Here is an 8,939-nt window from a genome sequence, read left to right as displayed (position 1 = left end):
CAGAGCGTAAGGACGATACAAACGCTTGAAGACATGCTACGAGCATGTGTTATTGATTCGGAAACAGTTGGGATCGACATCTACCGTTACCAGAATTTTCCTACAACAACAGCTACCATTCAAGCATTGAGATGGCGCTGTTTGAAGCACTTTATGGTAGAAATTGCAGGTCTCCGATTTGTTGGAGTGAAGTGGGGGATAGACAGATTACGGGTCCGGAGATAATACAAGAAACTACCGAGAAGATCATCCAAATTCAACAACGGTTGAAAACCGCCCAAAGTCGACAAAAGAGCTACGCTGACATTAAAATAAAAGATATAGAATCTGAAATTGGAGAGATGGTCATGTGTGACGATCGCTCCAAATCCATATGGACGAACACGTCATTCATTGCGAGGTATTTGACCTATATATGATACGTTTTATAAACATTGCATTCTTTTGAAAAGGCATACCATAAATGAATATTTAAATCAAAGGTTTTCGACATCTGATGATTTCTACATATAGACAATCACCATAAATAATAGTTTACAATAGTACTTCCGTTGACAATGCAGTCAAAATAAGATACATGGTGATGATTTGGTGAATGCAACGTTTCCTTGAAAAATATGTCATGTAAAACTCCATGCACATAGCTTGTCTAACATCTAAGCAAACAGCGGAAGACTTCTAGGAAACCTGAGAATAGACATGCTTCAAGTGTCAACACAAAGGTTGGTGAGTTCATAGTTTTAATATTACACATAATCCGTATATCAATGTGGATTACAAAAGTTCAATTGTTTTATTCAAAACGTTTATCAATAGGTTTTACATAAAAGGTGGATCACAAGATTTCAGTTGTTTCATCCGAAACGTTTATCAATCGGTTTTACATAAAAGGTGGATCACAAGATTTCAGTTGTTTCATCCGAAACGTTTATCAAAATATTCTACGAAATTGAGCACCCTGGTAACTAAACTTTAACGTATATATAATTTGTACCCTTTGTATAATCATCTTAATAATACACGCAAACCAACGTGTACGCTTCTCAAATAGCATACGTCCGTTAAAAGGCTAGTGCTCTAGCTCGGACGGGGATATCAAGCCCTATGGATCCATATACTACTACTCGCGCCCACCAGTTCTTATAACTGGCAGTTACTAGTTACCAAAGCTAAGGGATTTTCGGTTCAAACTCAGTGTAGAATTTAGTATGTACTTGTATCCATTGCGTTTAAAATAAAGTGCATGTATTCTCAGCCCAAAAATATAGATTGCAAAAGCAATTAAAAAGGGAGCAAATGAAACTCACGCATATAAATATTGTATATCGGTTAATAAAGCATTTGCATGTATTCTCAGCCCAAAAATGTAGAGAGTAAAAGGGATCATATGGAACTCACAGTTTAATATTGATATACAATATTGCAGGAAAGCACGTAGACGCATCGGAGATGATAAACACGAGGTTTGATTCACAAAAATACCCCCGAACATTACCCATAATTTCCTTGGCAATAACCCATATTTTCCTTAGCTCTAGCTCGCTCGGAAACTCGTTTTGAAAATTACTTGGACAGTACTCCGTCGTAATATTTTATGTACATTATTATTTTTGTATCGCAAAAATAATAATACTAATAATAAGATTAATAAGATTAATAATAATCTTAATAATAATAATAATAATAATAATAATAAATATTATACGGAGTAATATATATTTGTGTATGTGTGTTTGATTTTTTTCATTCGAGCAAAACACCTGAATTTATAGTACCTGGCCTGGAATCTGGAGTCATGCGACTCGCATGGAAATGGCCTTCTGGCCATGCGACTCGCATGAGGACCAGGGACAGCTCACATTGTTTTTGTCCTAACATTTGTCGACATAATAAAATATAAATATAATATATATAATTTAAATTAATTAATTATATATTATATTAAATTCACGTGCATAGTTGACTTGTAATTTTTGTTCCGATAAGTCGTACGTTGTCACTCGACTTATGTCCCGGTTCCGGTTTTTCGAACGCCCTTTCGTACGCTGAGAAAACTTGTACTTTACGTTTCGTGAATCGTACCTTTGTCAAAATATAGTCTTAAATCATCCATAAAATATACCACTGTAGCAAAGTTACTGTAGCAAAGTCAATTTCACTGTAGCAAATAGTGATTTTCAAAAACACTGTAGCATTTTGGGTACTGTAGCAATTTGAAAATGTTACTATCGTTTACTAAATAACTTAAAATTTTATATATATGTATATATCTTTTTAATATATATAAATCAGTTTTTAAATACACATTGGAAGTTATTTATAAATAAATTTTAATAATAAATATTTCAACTTATCATATATATTCAAATAGATATTTAAACCAATAAGTTTAATGTACGGTATCAAACAATTAATACATTGTTACCTTTTCATGTTATAGTATATATGTATCTATTTACATATAATTGTTCGCGAATCGTCGAAAACAACCGAAGGGTATTTAAATATATAAAAGTAATTCAAAAATTTTGAGATTCAGTTTTACAGACTTTGCTTATCGTGTCGGAAATGTTAATCATACAAAGATTAAGTTTAAATTTAGTCGAAATTTCTGGGTCATCACATCATGCTTAAAGTTGCACCTTGGAAAGGCGTTGTTCGATTTGGTAAACGGGGGAAATTAAATCCAAGGTATATTGGACCATTCAAGATTATTGATCGTGTCGGACCAGTAGCTTACCTACTTGAGTTACCTCAACAACTCGCGGCTGTACATAACACTTTCCACGTATCGAATTTGAAGAAATGTTTTGCTAAAGAAGATCTCACTATTCTGTTAGATGAAATCCAAATCAACGATAAACTTCAATTTATCGAAGAACCCGTCGAAATAATGGATCGTGAGGTTAAAAGACTTAAGCAAAAAAAGATACCAATTGTTAAGGTTCGATGGAATGCTCGTAGAGGACCCGAGTTCACCTGGGAACGAGAAGATCAGATGAAGAAGAAATACCCGCATTTATTTCCAGAAGATACGTCAACACCTCCAACTGCTTAAAATTTCGGGACGAAATTTATTTAACGGGTAGGTACTGTAGTGACCCGAACTTTTCCATGTTTATATATATATTAAATGAAATTGTTATTTACATGATTAAGTGTTTCCAACATGTTAAGCAATCAAACTTGTTAAGACTTGATTAATTGAAATAGGTTTCATATAGACAATTGACCACCTAAGTTGACCGGTGATTCACGAACGTTAAAACTTGTAAAAACTATACGATGACATATATATGGTTATATATATAGTTAACATGATTTTATTATAAGTATGTATCTCATTAGGTATTTTAACAATGAGTTATATACATAAAAATGAGACTATTAATTTAAGAAACTCGAAAACGATATATATAACGATTATCGTTATAACAACGTCTTACTAGGTACATATGAATCATATTAAGATATTGATACACTTGGTTAATTATGTTAAATGATAAGTAAATATATTATTAAGTGTATTAACAATGAAATACATATGTAAAAATAAGACTACTAACTTAATGATTTCGAAACGAGACATATATGTAACGATTATCGTTGTAACGACATTTAACTGTATATACATCATACTAAGATATATTATATATCATAATATCATGATAATATAACAATTTAACATCTCATTTGTTATAATAAACAATGGGTTAACAACATTCAACAAGATCGTTAACCTAAAGGTTTCAAAACAACATTTACATGTAACGACTAACGATGACTTAACGACTCAGTTAAAATGTATATACATGTAGTGTTTTAATATGTATTCATACACTTTTGAAAGACTTCAAGACACTTATCAAAATACTTCTACTTAACAAAAATGCTTACAATTACATCCTCGTTCAGTTTCATCAACAATTCTACTCGTATGCACCCGTATTCGTACTCGTACAATACACAGCTTTTAGATGTATGTACTATTGGTATATACACTCCAATGATCAGCTCTTAGCAGCCCATGTGAGTCACCTAACACATGTGGGAACCATCATTTTGCAACTATCATGAAATATCTCATAAAATTACAAAAATATGAGTAATCATTCATGACTTATTTACATGAAAACAAAATTACATATCCTTTATATCTAATCCATACACCAACGACCAAAAACACCTACAAACACTTTCATTCTTCAATTTTATTCATCTAATTGATCTCTCTCAAGTTCTATCTTCAAGTTCTAAGTGTTCTTCATAAATTCCAAAAGTTCTAGTTTCATAAAATCAAGAATACTTCCAAGATTGCAAGTTTACTTCCAAGTTTTCTAAATCCATTCCAAGTAATCATCCAAGATCAAGAAACCTTTGTTACTTACAGTAGGTTATCTTTCTAATACAAGGTAATAATCATATTCAAACTTTAATTCAATTTCTATAACTATAACAATCTTATTTCGAGTGGAAATCTTACTTGAAATTGTTTTCGTGTCATGATTCTGCTTCAAGACCTTTCAAGCCATCCAAGGATCCTTTGAAGCTAGATCTATTTTTCTCATTTACAGTAGGTTTATCCAAGGAACTTAAGGTAGTAATGATGTTCATAACATCATTCGATTCATACATATAAAGCTATCTTATTCGAAGGTTTAAACTTGTAATCACTAGAACATAGTTTAGTTAATTCTAAACTTGTTCGCAAATAAAAGTTAATCCTTCTAACTTGACTTTTAAAATCAACTAAACACATGTTCTATATCTATATGATATGCTAACTTAATGATTTAAAACCTGGAAACACGAAAAACACCGTAAAACTGGATTTACGCCGTCGTAGTAACACCGCGGGCTGTTTTGGGTTAGTTAATTAAAAACTATGATAAACTTTGATTTAAAAGTTGTTATTCTGAGAAAATGATTATTATTATGAACATGAAACTATATCCAAAAATTATGGTTAAACTCAAAGTGGAAGTATGTTTTCTAAAATGGTCATCTAGACGTCGTTCTTTCTACTGAAATGACTACCTTTACAAAAACAACTTGTAACGTATTTTTCCGACCATAAACCTATACTTTTTCTGTTTAGATTCATAAAATAGAGTTCAATATGAAACCATAGCAATTTGATTCACTCAAAACGGATTTAAAATGAAGAAGTTATGGGTAAAACAAGATTGGATAATTTTTCTCATTTTAGCTACGTGAAAATTGGTAACAAATCTATTCCAACCATAACTTAATCAACTTGTATTGTATATTATGTAATCTTGAGATACCATAGACACGTATACAATGTTTCGACCTATCATGTCGACACATCTATATATATTTCGGAACAACCATAAACACTCTATATGTGAATGTTGGAGTTAGCTATACAGGGTTGAGGTTGATTCCAAAATATATATAGTTTGAGTTGTGATCAATACTGAGATACGTATACACTGGGTCGTGGATTGATTCAAGATAATATTTATCGATTTATTTCTGTACATCTAACTGTGGACAACTAGTTGTAGGTTACTAACGAGGACAGCTGACTTAATAAACTTAAAACATCAAAATATATTAAAAGTGTTGTAAATATATTTTGAACATACTTTGATATATATGTATATATTGTTATAGGTTCGTGAATCAACCAGTGGGCAAGTCTTACTTCCCGACGATGTAAAAATCTGTGAAAGTGAGTTATAGTCCCACTTTTAAAATCTAATATTTTTGGGATGAGAATACATGCAGGTTTTATAAATGATTTACAAAATAGATACGAGTACGTGAAACTACATTCTATGGTTGAATTATCGAAATCGAATATGCCCCTTTTTATTAAGTCTGGTAATCTAAGAATTAGGGAACAGACACCCTAATTGACGCAAATCCTAAATATAGATCTATTGGGCCTAACAAACCCCATCCAAAGTACCGGATGCTTTAGTACTTCGAAATTTATATCATATCCAAAGGGTGTCCCGGAATGATGGGGATAGTCTTATATATGCATCTTGTTAATGTCGGTTACCAGGTGTTCACCATATGAATGATTTTTATCTCTATGTATGGGATGTGTATTGAAATATGAAATCTTGTGTTCTATTGTTACGATTTGATATATATAGGTTAAACCTATAACTCACCAACATTTTTGTTGACCTTTAAAGCATGTTTATTCTCAGGTGAATACTAAGAGCTTTCGTTATTGCATACTAAAATAAGGACAAGATTTGGAGTCCATGTTTGTATGATATTGTGTAAAAACTGCATTCAAGAAACTGATTTCGATGTAACATATTTGTATTGTAAACCATTATGTAATGGTCGTGTGTAAACAGGATATTTTAGATTATCATTATTTGATAATCTACGTAAAGTTTTTTAAACCTTTATTTATGAAATAAAGGTTATGGTTTGTTTTAAAAATGAATGCAGTCTTTGAAAAACGTCTCATATAGAGGTCAAAACCTCGCAACGAAATCAATTAATATGGAACGTTTTTAATCAATAAGAACGGGACATTTCACCCGCCGCCTTTTCTAACCGCTTAACATTATCATTGCGCAACTCGGGACACTCGGGCCTCTTGTGCCCTTCTTTACCACAATTGAAACAAGTAAATTTGGGTGTGGAAGGTGAGTTGGGGCAATCACGAAAGATGTGACCTTTTTGCCCACAAGTATAGCAAGTGGGTATATGACCACCGGAGCCACCTTTCTTCACACTATTAACACTTTCGGAGCCCTTCTTGTTCTTTTTGTTGGAAAAGCTCGATTGATTCGAATTCTCGAACTTCCTCTTACCAAAAGTAAAACTACTCTTTCTCAACATAAGCGCTTCAAAACCCTTCGCCATATCGAACAATTCATCAAAGCTCTTCACTACGTTCACACTAATTTTCTCTTGATAATTATCATTCAAGATCCTATAAAAATCTTCCTTCAACATTTTATCATTCCCGACATACTCCGTACAAAATTGGGTCTTGGACAAAAACACGGATTTGAGAGTGTTCAAATCCATCGACCCTTGCCTCAAGGAACGTAACTCATCCTTAAGCCTAGTTAGATTGGCCGAAGTTCGGTACTCATCGAAAAACTCTACCTTGAATTCATCCCAAGTAAAATTCATGCATTGTTCTTCACCATAAACTTGGATTTTCGCATCCCACCATAGCTTAGCGTCACCCCTTAACATGCTACAACCATACCTTATCTTCTTATCAAGAGGACATTCACAAGTACGAAAAGCCCCCTCCATATCGGAGATCCATCGGGCACTCTTGAGAGGGTCTCGTTCACCTTCAAAGATGGGAGGTTGAGAATCCTTAAAATTCTTATAAAAGAAGTCCCGTCTCCCCACATTATCCTCTTGATGAACGGCCTTCACTTGCTCCTTGACTACATTGACTAATTGCTCGTCAATCGTATCTAGAAACATTTTCTTAACATCCTCGAGGAACTCCGCCTTTTGACATTTAAAGATGGCCTCAACTTTAGCCGTGAACTCAACGTCCTCACTCGTACCCCCATTTTCGGTGTCGTGTTCGTTTCTCATCTCCATTCTATAAAATGAAAAAAATTAAACAACGAACGAACAAAAGGACATAACACGTATGCATATACGTATACCCCACACTACTCCATCTTACTCACCAATCATCGTACATTACTTGTTTTACACGATTTGCACCCGTAACAATGGTAGCTAATCATTGTTACGCGAACACGTCGCATTAACTCGCTAATACAACGTCCATCTCGCTTGATGATTGCTAAACACGACACAATTCAATTAGCACGAGGTTAGTTCACATAAACCAAAGTACTAACAATTCCCGATTTGACCCAAAGTCCTACAAGTCCCGCATAAAAGCGCATACACAATAAAGTCTAAGTCTAGCCACCTATCTCAAGTCGCCTAAATCCCTTAGACCATGCTCTGATACCACTTGAAACAACCCAACCCGTATTCCATACGATAAATTTTTTTTGTAATGATACACATTTACGAGCCAATAAAATATGTAAACCAATCCACAAGTTCCATTTAAACGTTCAACAATTTAAATGTTTACAAAAGGCACGAAGGCCATTAATTAAGTTCAATACAATTTTGACCCACTACAACGATAGTTTATAATCCAAACGACCCTTTGAGCATGGTTTGGGACTAAACTACCCAAAACGTTAGGCCAACTTTCAAACTTCAACAAAACATCATCAAAGGCCACCTAGTGCCCGATAACCCCTTTGCCCTTATCTGCACCTGCAACTAAAAAGATAAACAACGAGAGGGGTAAGCTAATGCTTAGTGAATGCAATAATTATACATGTTCATATATAACCTACTTACTTGCAATCACTTACACAATACCGCATACAAGCTAGCTATTCGACAAACATGCAAACATCATGCATAAACTACAATCCACAATCCACAAGGAGCTAGCAACCGACAATAGCATATAGTTCATAATTTAATATGCTAATTACTCAATCACACAACCATGGTTAACCAATAGCAAAAAGGAATGGTACTCAAAATTCCCATCGGTGTTCATAACAACCGTTAGTGCACAACACATATATCACCAACCCTTGGACAACACATATCCGTTCATAAGATCATTAGTGTACAACACATATAACACCAATTTGGACAACACATATCCATTTAATAAACCGTTAGCATATAACACATATATTGCTAAATTAGACGAGACATATCCGTTCATAAATCGTTAGTGTACAACACATATATCACTAACTAGGACAACACATATCCTTACGTACAAATAAGCACATCATATACGTACAAGTATACTTATTCCACTCACCTTGTCACAAGGATGATGATTATGCACGTCCGAGCTTCAATGCAATGTACCTAAATCATTAAGTGCACATTCAATCTCACAACTAGTGGGACTA

The sequence above is a fragment of the Rutidosis leptorrhynchoides genome, chromosome 1 (genome assembly GCF_046630445.1).
Source record: "Rutidosis leptorrhynchoides isolate AG116_Rl617_1_P2 chromosome 1, CSIRO_AGI_Rlap_v1, whole genome shotgun sequence".
NCBI lineage: Eukaryota > Viridiplantae > Streptophyta > Magnoliopsida > Asterales > Asteraceae > Rutidosis > Rutidosis leptorrhynchoides.
This window is presented reverse-complemented; position numbering follows the sequence as displayed.